This window comes from Ovis canadensis, chromosome 2 (assembly GCF_042477335.2).
Source record: "Ovis canadensis isolate MfBH-ARS-UI-01 breed Bighorn chromosome 2, ARS-UI_OviCan_v2, whole genome shotgun sequence".
In the NCBI taxonomy this organism is placed as follows: Eukaryota; Metazoa; Chordata; class Mammalia; order Artiodactyla; family Bovidae; genus Ovis; species Ovis canadensis.
In genome coordinates, this window is record NC_091246.1 from 181,573,689 (window position 1) to 181,588,937 (window position 15,249).

Here is a 15,249-nt window from a genome sequence, read left to right on the forward strand (position 1 = left end):
CTTTCTCTCTCTATGAATTTGATGACTCTAGGTAGGTCCCTCATATAAATGAAATCATACAGTTTTTGTCCTTTGGTGACTGGCTTGTTTTACTTAGCATGATGTCCTCAAGGTTTATCCATGTTATAGCATGTGTCAGAGCTTCTTTCCTTTTGAAGGCTCTGTAATATTCCATTGTATGTATAGACCATATTTTGTGTATCCTTTCATCAACCAATAGACATGTGGGTTGTTTTCCCCTCAGCCTTAATAAATAATGAACTGTGAGCATGGATGTACAAATATCTCTTCATTGACCCTGCTTTCAATTCTTTTGGAAACATACCCAAAAGTGAGATTGGTGAGGCACGTGGTAGGACTATTTTTAATGTTTTAAGAAACCTCCATACTGTTTTGCCATGGCAATTGCTCCATTTTGTAATTCCACCAACTAGTTATCTATTTTGAAAAGCTCCAAGTTTAATCGGTTACCATCTTGTCACAGGGAGTATGTACATGGGGAAAGCAAACCATCTGGCTTACATGTTGTCAGGGTTTTCAACAGGAGACCCTGATAGAAGCAGGGGCAAGGGAGGGCTTCTGAGAACATACCAGGACATCCAGCTGGCTGAGGGCTGGGAGGGAGGACCAGACAAGGTGAGTGAGTAGTCGTGTTGGATTAGAACCCGACTTCTGTTGGTGGCTGTTGGTGTGGGGCACTGTCTTGACAATGGGATGCTAAGAACCAGGATTTCGCAAGTGGTTCATTTATTGGTGTGGATTTAGGGTGGGAGTGGGTGGCTGAGGTAGGTGGCTGATAACCTACTTACCCCTCCCCCCCACCACCTTTCCCCTTTGATAACCATAAGTTTATTTTTGAAATCTGTGTGTCTGTTTTATAAATAGATTCATTTGTGTCATTAAAATAATTAGATTCCACATATGAATGATACCATATTTACATATTCATCTTGCTCTGTCTCAGCCAGGTTTCATTAGGGCAAGGGGTGAGGGAAAGAGGCAGAAGAGTCTGGGTAGGTGGAAACTGGGAATAGGATGAACGTGTTAGTGAGGAAAAGAGCAGGGCCACCCAGGAGGGCACCCAGGAGTGTGGTTATAGGGTGGGGTGGTGACGGTTGTCCTGGTGACTGTGGGGTGTGAGGCCACACAAAAGAATGCAGCGCTCTTTGTACACTTACGTTGTCATCTCTGAGGTTCACTAAGTGAGGAAAGCCTGGAACCAAATCGTGCTTAAAGTCTTTTCTCTTTGGTTTTAACAAATGAGATTTGCATCCACACAGACTGTTTGGACATATGAAAAAAACTTCTGTGAGCACACAAAGGAGACTGGCAGCAGGGTCGCCTCTGGGAGGGGGACTGGGGACAGAAAAAGAGGGCAGACACTTTCTTTGTATCCTTTAGACCAGAGCTGTGCATTGAACTCTCTGTGATCATGGGCATGTTCTCTGTACTGTCCAGTATGGTAGCCACTAGGCACATGTGACCTTTGAGCCCTAGACATATGGCTAGAATGATGGATGATCTGGATGTTAAACTTTATTTAATGTCAATTAATTTAAATAGTCATACCTGTGGCTAGTGGCTACCGTGTTGAACAAAGCCTCTTTAACTAGTTTGATCATTTTTGTGGTGTTTCAGTTGCTAAGTTGTGTCGACTGTTGCGATCCCGTGGACTGTAGCCTGCCAGGCTCCTCTGTCCATGGGTTTCTCCAGGCAAGAATTCTGGAGTGGGTTGCCATTTCCTTCTCCAGGGGATCTTCCTGACCTAGGAATTGAACCTGGGTCTCCTGCATTGCAGCATCATTTTTAATCTATTAAAAAAAAACCCAACAAAGTCGTTAATAAATCAGTGTCCAAGGAATTTGGAAATGAGAGGAAGATATGGTGGGGAGGAGGTGATGGAGGCAGAGGGTGTAGGGGAAATTAGTGCAGGAGGAACTTGGCAAGGTTGGAAGACATGGAGAATTTCACGCCTCTCCTAGCCATGCCCAGCCCTGGGTACCGTGTAAGTCCACGGGAAGTATCACAGCCTCCCGCTGCCGTCTGCTGTGGAGGGCCATCAGGATGCTTGCCCTGGAAGGTACAGCTTGATGCTCGCTGGGGGCCAGTGACATTTTGCATATGATTGCAGCACAGGTGGGAGGCCCCCTGAAGGTGCCCCAGTGCCAGCTGTCTGTTTGGGCCATTTATCCATCAGCTCCCTGAGATGGAGAGGTGGAGGCATATGGGAGGCTGTGCACCTTTACAGGCTTCTCATCCTGCTACAATGAAGCAAAAAACGCAGCCTGGGAGGTTGTTCTCTTGTGCCAAATGTACCTCCAAATGGCATTATGCTCTGCAGCATTTCGGGAGGCAAATGTGAGAGGAATGGAGAAGTATTCTTAGACAGAATCTTTTGTGTGTCTTCTCCTGTGAAGAAGCTGGGACACGCTGATTCTCAAGGAGGCAGGGTATTCACTCTGTTTCTCTTTTCATTTTGCTTGGCCTGAAAACTGCCAGTTGACAGGATAGCTTGATAGTCTTTTGATTCCTGGTTTCAGTAGCATCCTTGCTGGTTTTGAAGCCAGTCCCAGAAAATGAGAAAGAAAACCGATGCAGTCAAGAAAGGATGGATTGGTAATTTGATTTTGGCATCTGGTCTAAGTGGATTGCAAAGGCGAGTGTTGTACCAGGAACATAAAATAGTACCACGTCCCCCCACCCCACCTTCTCAGGGAGCATCCTATCTGATCATAAACTGAGGGCTCTGGGAAGGCGAATTGCATTTCCCCCACATTTGTCTAGTGCTCTTAACTTTACAAAGCTCTTGAGTGTGTTTTAGCTCAAGAGCAGACCTTGAACTAGAAAAATAAATAACTTCGGAGATGCCCTCTGTGACTGATGAGAGCTAATGTAGAAGGGAGGGCCTTGATAGCAGGACATGAGCTTATTCATCTGCCTGAAAGAATTTGGGTTTAGTCTTGCCTGAAGGCAGAAGGGAGTTGCGTTCCACTGTCAGGAAAAGAACATATGAAACCTGCCAGACATAGACATGATATTGATGGGTTGTTATGCAGTGGGCAGGATGTATGTTAGAAGAAGGAGGGTAGGTTTGATCCCTGTTACAAGTTAAATTGTGTGTCACTGAAAGATGTTGATGTTCTCACTCCCTGTACCACAGAATGATACCTTACTGGAAAACAGGGTCTTTGCAGATGTCAGTAAGTTAGACGAGGTCCGAATCCAGTAAGATTAGGGTCCTTGTGAGAAGAGTGGACACACAGAGACAGCAGCACTCAAGGAGAGAATGGCTGTGTGACAGTGAGGCAGAGTTCAGAGCTAAGGGGAGCAAGCGTTGTTGGTAAACCCCAGCAGCTGGCAGAGGCAAGGAAGCCTTCTGCCCTGTAGAGTTCAGAGAGAGTGTGGGCCTGCAAACACCTTGATTTCAGGACTTTGAGACCCCAAAACTGTCGGACAATAAGTTTCTTTTGTTTTAAGCCCCCTGGTTTGTGGTGCTTCGATAACAGCAACTCGGGAAACTAATACGCTCCCTGAGAAGAGTTCTCTATCAGGCCTGCACGCCTTTGCTCTGAGCTTCAGTGACGCAAGCATCTTTTGAAATTTAAGTTTTCTCTTGTGTGAAAAGGGGAGGGCCATGATAGCTACCAAAGGTCACTGAGATGAAGCTTAAACACGATATTGAATGTGATGTCAGTATATGCTCAAAAATGTCGGGTCATTATGTTCCATCTTGAAAGTTTTGAATTTTTTTTTTCCAGTCATCCTGGGATAGTTTTTCCTTGTCTTCTCTATTGTTTTGTTTTCCTTTTCAAGAGTGTGGAATAAAAGACTCTGCAAAGAAAAATGGGAACAACTCAAATACATGGTTTGGCATATGTAGAAAGTTGCTGTCAGCCTTGAGCTATGGGGTAGCAGTGTAGTGAAGTGATAAAAGATTATTCCTGATTTCATCCCATACACTCCACCCCCACCTCCCCCAAAGTCTGAAACAGGACAGAGCAATACATGATCATTGTAAAAGGTTGAGGTAATTTCCAGTGGCACAAATACAATAAAACTTACTAGCTATAGGACCCCCTGGAGCTAACATTTTGATGGTGTGTGTGTGTGTGTTTGGCGTGTGTGTGCACTAAAGCACTCATGCGCATCATTACATATACATCCTTTTTTTCCCCCACATTGAGATGATCTATATTTACCCCTTTGAAAACTGGGTTTTCTCTGCTACCACCATGTTTTGAACATCTTTTCATCTTAGGACAGAGATATGTTATTTTTTTTTATAGCTATGCAGTATTCTATGTATGGATTTAACATAATTTGTTTAAGCAATTTTCTACTGAAGACATGGGTTGTTTTCAAAGTCTTGGGGTTAGAAACAACCTGAAATAACTGTCCTTACACATTTTTATTTTTATGCTTGTCCTCTTATTTCTTAAGGATAAATTACTAGGCATCTGGGTCAAATAATATGCTAACTTACAATTGTGATACCTGGTGTTAAACTATGCTCCAAAAAGGTCATCCTGATTTACGCTCCCACTGGCAGGGGTGAGGATGTGTGTTTACTCACTTTTGCCAGCACTGTGTTCTCATTCTTTTTGATCATAGCCCTCTGTCCAGGTGGAAAATTGCATTCTCTATGCTAAAGTACATTTAAAACAAATGTTAGTTACCAGTCTAGCTGAGCATATTCGCATATGTGTTTTTGGCATTTGTATTTCTTTTGGAAAATGGGTTGCCAGAATTTCAAATAGGATTAAAAGTCTTTTATTTCCGTTTTGGGACATTGCCCAGACTCTGGCTGCTAGAACTTTGGTGACTGAGGAAGTACAACTTCCTTCTTGCTCTGGCCACCGTCACTCATAATTATTTTTCTTTCTTTTGCTGTGCCATATTTTTTTCTTTCATAAATCTAATTACCTATGATGTATTTAATAGATGTATTAGTAAATTTGTTTATTGTCCATCACCCTTGCGAGATTTTATACTCACAAAAATAAGGGTGTTCCTTAACTGTCTTGTTCTTTTTATCTCCTAGAACAATGCCTGGCATTTAGTAGGTGCTGGTTAAAGAGTTGTGAAATAAAAAATTGAGCTATGGAACCCCTGCATCTTTCTTTAAATTAATTTTTACTGGAGTATAGTTGCTTTGCAGTGTTGTGTTAGTTTCTACTGTATAGCAAAATGAGTCGGCCGTACACTTACACGCATCCCCTCCCTTTTGGACTTCCTTCCCACTCAGTCACCACAGTGCATTAAGTAGAGTTCTCTGTGCTAGAAGTTTGTTAACTATTTTACAGATAGATGGAACATATATCTCATTTGTTATCTGTTTTATACGTAGTATCAGTGTGTACGTGTCAGTACCAGTTTCCCAGTTCCTCTCACCCCTGCCTTTCCCCCTTGGTGTTCATACATCTGTTCTCTGTGTCTCTATTTCTGCTTTGCAAATAAGATCACCCAGTGGAACTGCTTCATGTTATGTAAAATTTTCGTAGCCTTTATTAAAAGGATAATAAATATTCCCTGAGCACCTGCTCTGTGCCAGGTATGCCAGGATGTGCGTTAGGTACAGATATTATTTAACACAATAGAAATGGTGAATATTGCTTCTGAAGGCTCATGGCTGATAAATGGATGCACCTGGGGTTTGAACCTAGGTCTTGCTTGCCTGGACATTTGCATGTCTCCATTATGCAACCCTGTCTCTCCAAATGAACATTTGTGTGTCTTAGTTATACCACTTAAAAAAAAAATCCCTTCCACCCCCAGAAATGACCCTTGCTAGCAATTAACTACAACCTAAAATAAATGGAGGGAGAGGGAAAGTGGGATTAAGAACTATAAAATGAGGCAACGTGAAGTGCCGTCCTGGGCTTTGGTTCTGTGTTTGGCGGTGAGATGGTTGGCAGTTGGCCAGACAAGGATAAACTGCCCAGGCCACCTTGGGAAAGGCTAAGGACTGGAGTGGCTCTCCCAGGAGCAGGTGGTCATGTCCTGGGTCACCTGGCAAAGGACGGCCGTGACAGGCACTGTGGCCCTTGGTATCTGAAAAGCCTTGCAAATGAGGATCATTCGCCTTAGCTGCCATGCTCTTTGCAGCTTCGGTTGCTGTTTTCAGGCCCGGCTGGCAGCTGAGTGGGGCTTTCTGGATCCTGGGCTGAGGGCTTTGCCATTGAGGAGTAGGAGCCCGTGTTGGTCCACTGCTGTAGCCTCTTCTCTGGCGCCTGCTGCGGGGTGGGTGTCTGCTGTTTAGTCTCACCCTCAGGTGGTCACCTTTGGAAATTTGGGCCTGAAAGTCTCGTTGTCTATCAGCCCTTTATCTTCCACTCTGGGCTGCGGTAGCCTAAGCCACCGCCTGTTCTTGGAGGTGAATGGACTTAGCTCAGGAGCCCTCTTTGCAGCGGGGAGGTTTGAGGCCTTTGAGAACGAGGCCTGTCTCTTTGTTGGCAGGAGACCTTGGTACATACTTTCCTTCCTCTGAGGAGTCCTATTTTCAGAGGAAAACTCTGAGGGCTTGGTTCCTTCACAGTTTTCTTTGAAGGTTCAGGGTCAGAATTTTTATGTGTATTTCTTCTCCCTTCAGTCTCTAGAGCTTGTCCTGTGTGTTAGCTGTTGAACATGTAAAATTAAATTTTGTATAGTACTTGCCACTAATGACTAGTTAACACTAAAATGTTGATGTTGGTGATAGCTGGTGGTGACTTTCTTCTTTATGCTTTCTGATTTTTCTGAAAAATATTTTACAAGGTACATGTGTTAGTTTTGTAATCCTATCAAGCTCACTATTTTTCCTCTGGGGGAGTATAAAAGGCAAGCCAGTGTGGGAACAAAGAATAAAGCTCTCCTCTCCTCTCTGTTGGTTTTCCCTGCCATGATTATCCTATGGGTGCTGTTGTTCTCACCATCAATGTCACAGGGTGCTTTTAGCTATGATACTACCCAGCACCCAGCACAGTTCATGTAGCCTTCCTCTGCGGGTTGAGGGTGGTGGGAGTCAGTCAGTGAAATTGCCTTGATTGTAATTCTGGTAACTTTTTTCTCCCTGTCTCCTTTCTCTAAATAGATACACCCTTTTGAGCTTTTAATTAGCACAGGTTTTACAAACATCTCTATATGATTTGGCTTCTTCATATCACTAAATAGAAAGCAGCTAAAGGGATACTTCAGTTTTTTTTTGTTTTGTTTATTGAGAATAGTTTCTACCCGCCTCATAAAATGGTTATGAAGAGCCAGTAAGATAATATAGGTAAAGTTTCTGGTCATAGTATTGCTTGTTACATACAGTAGGTTTTGGATAAATAGGGTTATTTTTAACAGTCTGCTTTCTAGGCAAAATAGAGATAGGTTTTTTTTTTTTTTTAATGGCTTTATTGAAGCAGACTTGGAGATCTAGAGAACAAACTAGTGATTACCAGTGGAGAGAGAGAAGGGGGCAATAAAGGAGTGGGGAGGAAGAGGTACAGACCATTAGGTATAAAGTAAGCTACAAAGTAGACAACAAGGACCTATGTATTAGCACAGGGAACTGTATTGAGTATCCTATAATAAGCCATAATGAAAAAGAATATGGAAAAGGGTATATATTTATATAACTGAATCACTTTGCTGTGTAGCAGAAATTAACACAACACTGGAAATCAGCTATACTTCAATAAAACAAATTATATATAAAAAAGAAAAAATACAAGGATATATTGTACAACACAGGGAAGATAGCCAATATTTTATAGTAACTATAAATGGAGCTCAACCTTTAAAAATTGTGATTCACTATATTATACACCTGTAACTTATCTATTATTGTACAGCAACTATACTTCAGTAAAAATATTAAAAATAGCTTTATTAAAATATAGTTCACACAGCATACATGTCAGGAGAATGCAATGGCACCCCATTCCAGTACTCTTGCCTGGTAAATCCTGTGGATGGAGGAGCCTGGTAGGCTGCAGTCCACAGGGTCACTAAGAGTCGGACACAACTGAGTGACTTCTCACTTTTCACTTTCATGCATTGGAGAAGGAAATGGCAACCCACTCCAGTGTTCTTGCCTGGAGAATCCCAGGGACAGGGGAGCCTGGTGGGCTGCCATCTCTGGGGTCGCGTAGAGTTGGACACGACTGAAGCGACTTAGCAGCAGCAGCAGCATGCATGTTTATGCACTGGAAGTGTACATGTCAATGGCTTTTACTATGTTTGCAGTTCTGCACATCTATCAGTATAATCAATTTTAGAACATTTTTACCACCACCCAAAGAATCCTGATTCTTTTTAACTTTTACCGCTCCAACCTCTCCTAATCCCCTTTCCCCCCTCCCAGTCCTTGGCAACTGTGATCTCCTGTCTGCCCCTGTGGTTGCCCATCCAGGGCCTCTCAAGTAAGTGGAATCATACCCTGTGTGGTTCTTTGCTTAGCATGTTTTCATCCCTTACTTAGTCTGTCATTTAGCATAGTATTTTCCACATCTCCATACCATAGTGGGTATCAGTGTTTCCTTCTTGTTGCTGTAAAATATTCCACTGTATGGATGTGCCACAGTTAATTTTTCCCTCCCTCCATTGATGGACATATGTGTTGTTTTACATTTTGGCCTTTTGAATAATGCTGCTGTGAACATTTCTGTGCAGATGTTTGCATGGAGACCTGTTTTCATTTTAAGGGGGTTTATACCTAGGAGTGGAATTGCTGTGTTACATGGTGACATTTGAGGAATTGTCAAACTGTTCTCCAGAATTGCTGTACCATTTTACATTCCTGCCAGCAATTATGAGAGTTCTAATTCCTCCATATCCTTGCCAGCACTTGCTATTATCTGTCTTTTTGATTCTCGCCATACTAGTGGGTGTGAGTAATATCTTTGTGGTTTTGATTTATATTTGAGGGTTCACATGCTTTGGAAGAATCACCCTTTTCTTCCTTTGTTTTAGTCTTGGTCTTGATTCCCGCAGACCCTTTAGAAGTTGCATTACTCCTGCTAGTCAGGTGGCTTGTGTCCAGAGAAGCCTTCCTCTGAGAGGTCCTGCATCCCACTGATGATGTCTTCTGGCCTCCTTCCGGCTCTGCAGAGTCTGGCTTTTGGCCTTCCAGGCTGAGGTTTGGTTTTAATGGCACAAGGACAGGGGACTCAGTTTAATCAAGCTTGTAGAACTGACTGTAAAAATAAGGTGCCAGTTTATTGGTGGATGCAAAATGTCTCCATCATAAGACCTTGTCTGGGTATCCATGTGGTTTTTTCCATCTTTGTCCCTATAGGTAGATCAGTGTAGAAATCCCAGGCATCGGAACAAGCAGGGGTTAGATGGATCAGTGTTTAGTGGGTAGAGGTCTGAGACCTTGATATTGACATATTTTGTAGTACGTGCTCAGTTGTGTCTGACTCTGTGACCCTGTGGACTGTATAGCCTGCTTGCCAGGCTCCTCTGTTCATTGTATTTTCCAGGCAAGAATACTGGAGTGAGGGGGTCATTTTCTCCTGCAGGGGATCTTCCTGACCCAGGGATTGAACCCAAGTTTTCTTTCATTTCATGCATTGGTTCTTTACCAACTGTGCCACCATCAGAGACACTAAAAGGAACCACCTTTGAGACCAGGCTACTGGCTGAGAGTCTGTCTCCTTTGAAAAGCACACTTTGGAGGGATTTACCATATTTGTCTTCATGATTAATTTTTCTTTGTGTTTCCTTAGTTGGCCAACCCATTTCTGTTTTATGAGATTTTTCTTCAGTTATGTCAATAGTGTCACCATCTGGTAGCAATGGAGAGCTTCCCATTCTTCTCGTTTTTTAATTCTGTGTTTTGAGTGCCTATAGACCCTAAACATACAGCTGTGACTTTCATAGCTTGTCAGGGAATGCTTGCCCGGCGTTGGAGAGCTGGGATGTATGCTGATGATCTGCGCCAAGCCCTGCTGGACTCCAAAACCTGGTGCTGCCTTCATTTTGAGATGGCTCCCTGTAGATTTTGCTCGGCTGAGAAGCCCCGTGGATTCCTTGTGTGCTGATGGCAGGAATGACTTGGGTCCTGAAGTAAGCGGGAGTGAGGAGAGAACAGCTGGAAACAACCCCAGATCTTCATCAGCACCCACAGGGATGTCTCAGGGCTTCACAGTGAGTTGGAAAGGGTTGGTGAATGGATCTCCTTTATTTTTCCCAGCAGCTCAGAAAGAAGTCACCTTTCAAATTTAAGAGGCCCCCAAACCAAAACCATGTTTCAGGTCTGTTTCTGCTACATATAATGTAACTCCCTTTTGCTTTTATTTCCTCATTTATTAGGTAAAGATTAATCTTTATACCTGCCTTGGGGGTATCCAGTAAAATATGAAAAGAAGGGGTGTTCTGAAGAGTCAAAGTGTTACATGTTGTCTGTGTATACATGTGTATGTACATATACATACATGTATACATAATATATAAGTAAATACATAACATTTTATATGTATCCTTAAATACAACCAAACTAATAAATTTAAATTCTTTAAAACAATCTTTATTTTATTGTAGTAAGAACACTTAAGATGATGATGTTGTTCAGTCGCTCAGTCATGTCTGACTCTTTGCAACCCCATGGACTGTAGCACACCAGGCTTACCTGTCCTTCACTGTCTCCTAGAGTTTGTTCAAACTCATGTCCATTTAGTCGGTGATGCCGTCCAACCATCTCATCCTCTGTCGTCCCCTTCTCCTCCTGCCCTCAATCTGTCCCAGCATCAGGGTCTTTCCCAGTGAGTTGGCTCTTCGCACCAGGTGGCCAAAGTATTGGAGCCTCGGCTTCAGCATCAGTCCTTCCAACGAATATTCACCCCCTAAAAACAAGCCTGACTTTACCTACTTTTAGATCAAAGTTCAAATCCTCATTCTGTCCCAAGGTGAGTGAGGCTAAGATGATGGGAAAACCAGACTGTCCAAGGTGCAGTTCTTCCAGGATGTAAAGTTATATACCAGAGTCTAAAATTACATTCCCTTCAAAAATAGTAGTGGTACAGAGGCTCTGTTGACAAGTCCTGTCTAAGAATGGATGGAAATTTGACAAATGATTTGCATATTGCAATACCCTCTTTTATCCTTCTATGGAGTAAGCATTTCGTTTGCTCCAGCTAAGACCAGTTTGGCTATGGACCTGCCCTTCCTCAGGGCTTCTTTGGCTGCTGGGGTTGACAGTTCAGGAAAGGTGGTCCTGGAGGGGCTCCTTCCTGACTTCTGTTTGTGTAGGAAGGATTCATGGATAAAGAGACTTCTGTGAAGTATGAGTGACTCTAAACCTCCTCCCTCTTTTGAATTCTGTAGCTCATTTGCATTTTTGGGTGATGATCTAGACATCTGGTTTCTGGTCGGATATGTGTTCTGTCAACTGTGAGGAGCTAAACTAAATTATTTATTTGTTCACCTCATATGTGAGGAACTAAACTTTGGGCTTCCCAGGTGGCACAGTGGTCAAGAACCTGCCTGCCGGTGTAGGAGACTCGAGAGACGGGCATTTGATCCCTGGGTTGGGAACATCTCCTGGAGGAGGAAATGGCAACCCACTCCAGTATTCTTACCTGGAAAATTCCATGGACAGAGGAGCCTGGCGGGCCACAGTCAGCGGGGTTGCAAAGAGTTGGACACGACTGAGTATACATACTCCACTCCAAACTTTGTTTCGAAAAAGTCCAGTTTTCCTATCAGGAGACGTATTTTGTAACACCTGACTGATATGTACTCATTGACTCAGCAATGATTTGTTGAGTGCACACCAGGGGCCAGGTACATTTTGAGAAAAACCAAGAAACAGGCAAACACGCTTCCGCTCTAATGGACCTAAAAGGAGGCGACAGAGAGTAACGTAATTGTATAGAGAAGTAAGAGCCATGAAAAAAATCATCCAGGTATTGTGACAGAGAACGTGTGAAGGGCTTCTCTGAAGTTGGGGGTCAAAGAGGGTCCCAGAACTGTATTTCGGATGGCAGGAAAGGGCCTGGAAGAGAAACATCTCTGGGCAGAGTGATTGCTGCAAACAGAGGCCTGAATGTGGGAACCAGCTTGGTGTGTTTGTAGGTCAGAAAAAAAGGTTCTTGTGACTGGACCCAGTTAGTGGGAGGTGGGAGGAGAGATGAACCCAGGAGGTGGACAGGACTTTGGGGCCCTTGGGAGGAATTTTGATAAGAGCAGTGGGAAGCCTTGGGCAAGTTAAGCCGGCTGGGAGGGGCGTGAATTGATCTGATTATAGAATTGATGTCAGAGAGCTCAAGTGGTTTGTCATACAGAAATTTGGCCGTTCTTATAAATGTGTGAAGCTGTTTGTTGTTTCTTTAAAAATGAAAATATTTATGTTCATTTCACCAGTTGTAATTGCACATATTTGTGGGTCAATTACGTTTCAGTTCATAACATTTTTTTGAGAATTAAAAAAAGATTTATTTTATATTGTAGCATAGATAATTAACAATGTTGTGATAGTTTCAGGTGGACAGCAAAAGGACTCAGCCTTACATATATATATGCATACATGTATCCATTCTCCCCCAAAGTCCCCTCCACCCAGACTGCCGCATAGCATTGAGCTGAGTTCCCTGCGCTATACAGTCGGTCCTTGTTGGCTATCCCTTTTAATACAGCAGTGTGTTACATATTGATCCCAAACTCCCTAACTAATGATTGATTTTTTTAAAAAACAAAATGTTAGTTCATATAAATTTTAAAGTGAAACTTCATCTCATTCATACTTACTTTCATCCTTTCCTCTTTCTCCCCTTGAAAAGAGAATTACACTGAACAGTTGTGTGTATGTTTTTCCAGAATATTTTCTATGTGAATACAATATAATACACCACCCATATGCTTTACACACACACACACACACGACTAGGTGTAAATGAAAATAGAATCTGTACATATTATTCTGGAACTTTCCTCCTTTTTCAACATAAAACCCAAGGACATTTTAAAATCCCCTACCTATGGATCTAACCTACCCTTTTTAATGGCCTCATGGAGTTTTGTTGTTGACTATACCAGAATTGATTTTGCACTCTATTGAGAAATGAGTTGTTCCAGCTTTTCTGTTGTAAGCTATAATGCCATCTACTGCTTGTGTGTGAATCTGTACATACCTCTTTGTGTCTGAAATATGGGGTGCTTTTTTTTCTTTAATGAGAAGCAGACTGTGAGTTGAAAAGTCCTGTAGTGCATCCTAGCCAAGTCTGTTTTCTGAATGCGGGTGAATGCTTGTCTGTTGGCAAGAGCATGCCTTACACAGGAGACCTGTCAGTCCTCACGTATGGTGGGGCTGTTGTTTGCCCCTGCTTCGTAACCTTGGCAGTTCTTGGAGTGGCCAATGTGATTGGAAACGGTGCCAGCCACAAATGCAGGGGAGAATGAGGAACATATGCAGGGGCTGGTAAGCTCACCTACTTTATATGCATGTCAAGCTGGCAGGATTCCCCAGGCACCCCTCACTGTGTGGGCCCAGCTGCAGGTCTGCATGTCTTCCCGAGTATCATGAGTAACTAAAGCCCGGGGACAGGCTTACAAACAATCAACTACACAAAGCTAGGTCTGCCCTTTGCATAATTAACCTGCGATTCTGCATTTCCAGAAACGTGATGGTCAGAAGGAGTGCCAAGCCCGTTCAGGATCAAATACAGTTTCTTATTCTCTAATCTGCATCTTGCAAATATCACATTCTATTAAAAGCAAAGGAGCTTAGGAAGAAAGATTGGGCTGATGCAAAGTCTTGGGAGAAAGAAATGACTTAAGAGTAATTTTCTGCGTGTGTGGTCCCACCCATTCCCTATGATGTGACCATCCCTGAAGACCAGTCTCACCAATACTTTTGGGAAGGAAGTGCACAGCCCTTGGGGCTTGCTGTGTGTGAGTTGGACATGAGGTCCAAATCCACCCCCATCCCCCTCCTATGGTCTCTTTCCACTGCCTCTCTGTGCCCAGTCACCAGCAGGGAGGCCAACCCCCCCCCCCCCCAGAAGGTGAATGGGCTTAGGATATTAGCCAGAGTACATATCTCAATGGCCTTTTAAAAGGGGGCTTTTTTTTTTTTTTTTTCTTATGGCAGAGCAGCGCAAATGTACATGTTGTTACTTCCTTCTCCACATCAGAATCAGACTGGTATAAGCTGATGAAAGGCATCGGTGCTTGGGTCAGAAGGAATCAAAGCACAGAGAAGGAAATGTAGCAAAGTCTGTCAACAGGTTTCTCTTTGGGGCCTAAGCATTTTTGTATTTGGCCCATTTCAGAGGGAGAGTGTGTGTGTGCACATGTGTTGGGAAATTGTACTGTGGGAGGAAATGTATTTGCACATTAGTTACTTTCCAGAAATAATTGCTTTGATTCATTCCCCCTCCAATCCCAGAGGGAAGCCCAGGTTATTAGGTTTAGCTCCAAAGAAGGCATATGTTACTGAGTTAGAGAAAAAGCCTTGAACTAGTAATTCACATTCTTTTCCTTTTTATAGAATAAAAAGTATCTGGATAGATTTATTGAGGAGGACACTTTTTGCATCTCTCGAGGGCCCATTTTATATTGGGAAGTCAGTCTTTTTTCCCTCTGCCTCTTAGAAAGTAGAATTGGGGGAATCCACATGGATGAAGGAGCTGTTTCTTGAGCATCTGAGCAAATGGGTATTTGTAGGATGAAATTTTACTTTGGGATTCAGATGGGGATATGGGACTTCCTTGCCTGTGATTTTAATTTTCCCGTGAAGGCCTGGACAGGCCACTAGATTGGAAGGGACCTTGAGGCCCCCAATGCATCTCTTCCTCAGTGTTGAAATCTTCCCTATGGTGTTTCCAATATAATCCTGGGTGGGGGCCCTGCAGCCCCTGCCTGGATTCTCACAACTTACCATTTTAAGATTTCTGAAAATTAGGGGTAAAAAAAAATGATGTTTTATGACTTAAATATATATTTATTATTTTAAAATTGAAAAATAATCTCAAAGTGTAAAAGTAAAAACTACCTCTTATCCCTCCCCCCAGAGAAAATGCTTAACTTTCTTTCCACCTCTTTGATACCCATGCACAGGTTTGTGGCTACTTTTACAAAGCTGAGTTAATGTTCTGTGTACTGTTTCTCTCCAGCTGAATTTTCTAGAGAGTGAGCATTTCTGTGTTGTTAAAACTTGATATTTCATTTTTAAAAAATTTATTTACTTTTGTTTGCAAAAAGTAAACTTTTTTTTTTTTCCAAAAAGTAAACTTCAAAAAATTTTTGGCTGTGCTGGGTCTTAGTTGCCATCTGCAGGATCTTTAG

The 15,249-nt window shown here is 42.7% G+C and overlaps 1 protein-coding gene across 1 annotated transcript in view; it reads left to right on the top strand.

Annotated features, from left to right (window-relative positions):
• Positions 1-15,249, top strand: part of TMEM163 (transmembrane protein 163) — a 279,198-nt gene that overhangs the window by 187,656 nt on the left and 76,293 nt on the right. The window lies entirely within an intron of this gene.